This window comes from Rhinatrema bivittatum, chromosome 16, assembly GCF_901001135.1.
Source record: "Rhinatrema bivittatum chromosome 16, aRhiBiv1.1, whole genome shotgun sequence".
NCBI classification, from domain to species: Eukaryota; Metazoa; Chordata; class Amphibia; order Gymnophiona; family Rhinatrematidae; genus Rhinatrema; species Rhinatrema bivittatum.
The window spans coordinates 39,468,562-39,470,509 of NC_042630.1; positions in this window are offsets into that span (position 1 = coordinate 39,468,562).

The window sequence follows — 1,948 nt, forward strand, 5'->3', positions numbered from 1 at the left end:
TGGGGCGGTTTTAGCAGCCGCTATAAACATGGCGGGTCATGTTCTGCCGCTGGCGAGGCCTGTTCTCTCCCTTATTAAACTCGCTTTCCTGCTTTATGAGGTGAGCAGCGCTGTCCCCAGAGAGCAGTACATTTCCTACTGACTGATGCTCCTTGATGCTGCTCAGAAGGGTTCAATTAATCTTTCCCGCTGTAGCGTCTGTCCCACCGGCTATCAGGGCTGAGGGGCTCGAGGAGGGAGCGGGGCGGCCTCATCCTGGCCCGCGCTCCCGGGTCCTTTCCCCCAAGGGAGTCATTCAGGGCCCCCTTAGGCTTCCTGTGGAGGCCTTCAGCCTGTAACAGTAAAAGAAATGCGCTGCACCAGTCAGCCAGGGTCGAAAAGTAAATCCTTTTACTGACAACTTGATTGCAGATGAAGAAAAATCAAGGTGGAATCCCCCTGAAGAGGGCCACGTCAATACGGGAGTGAAGTTCCAGAGGAAATCGACTGACACGTTCGATAAGAGAATCTGCACTCCCTGGCAGCAGATACTCCTCACCAGCAACCCTCCTGCAAACTGGATACAGACCCCACTGCCTTGGGTGATTCATTTTGTGGTCAGCCTTTGGTCGATATGGCCTCGGCCACAGGTGCCACCGCTCCATCCCAACGCGGCTGAAGAAGAGCCAACCTCCTTGTGGGTCCTAGCACCCCTTCCCCCCCCCCCTTAGGGACATCCTTGCGGGGGCCCAGTCGAGGAGCTCATCCCAGGCTCTGTGCTTTTGGGAGCCCCGCGTGACCCCCACGGTAGCCCTACCCTCAGCAGCACCGTGAGAGGCTGCGGTGCAGATGGGAGGATTCGGCGGGGGATGGGAAGATAACCAGCAGACGCCGGCGTGCCCAGGCACGCAGGAGCCGCAAGGAAGGTTCAACCCCGGCCAGCGGAGGATGGAATCTGACTGAGAGCAAAGCAGAAATAAGGCAGCGCCGGGGTGACTTGGCTACTGACTTGAGCATGGCTTCTTTGCCAGTGAGTGTGAGGCTGCTGTGGGGTGGGGATGGGGCTGTGCCAGGGTCAGGGGAGTGAGTATGAAGCTGCTGAGGTCAGTGTCAGGTTGTTAGGGTCTGGCAGGGTTGAGACTGCTCGGGGTGGAGGTCTGGGGGCTTGAGTGAGTGAGATTGGAAGAGGGGATGAGACTCTCATCCCTCCTGCTCCCTCCCTGTACCCAGCAGTCTCTCAAGTCTCAACCTTCATCTTCCCAGCAGGCGCGCTCTCTCTTTCTCATCACAGGCAGGAGGGGCACTGAGAGAGAGAGACTTCTAGGAACAGGGGCTGAGAGATTATTATTCAGTGAACTTGACTAGCGTGACAGTTTGTACAAGCTTTGCCAAAGTAACAGACAAAGTGTTTAAAATAAAAGGAATATTTGTGAGAAAATGACATAAGTGATAACAGAATAATAAAATTAGAGATGAAGAGAAAGGACAACAAGAACAATCTCCGTTGCTGGCAGGATACAATATATTTTGCAGGGATGTGCAAAGGCAAAAATGTTGTTTCTGTTCGTTTATTTGTTTTGTAGGTCATAATTACTCATTTGGTTCATTTCAGACAAAAATAATGTTTGTTTATTCGTTCATTCATTTTCCATTAAAGCCAATGGGGAGAAGCAATGCAGCTTATTACAGGCTCCAAAATGGGGTATTTCTAATCTTTTCTTGTGGGCAAACATCATCAGAAGGATGAAAGGCACGCTAATGTGTCAAGACGATGTCAGCATGGCACCAAAAGTGGCACGAATAGCCCAAAGACCTGTAATGGGCAAAACGCTACCACTAGGGGCAGGAGTGTTCCAGGATACCGCGATCAGAGCAGCAGCAAGAGTGGCCAGAACACCCCAAGGCTCCAAAATGGGGGGGGGGGGGTCAAAGGGCACCAACAGCAGTGGCATGAATCCCACATGGCAGC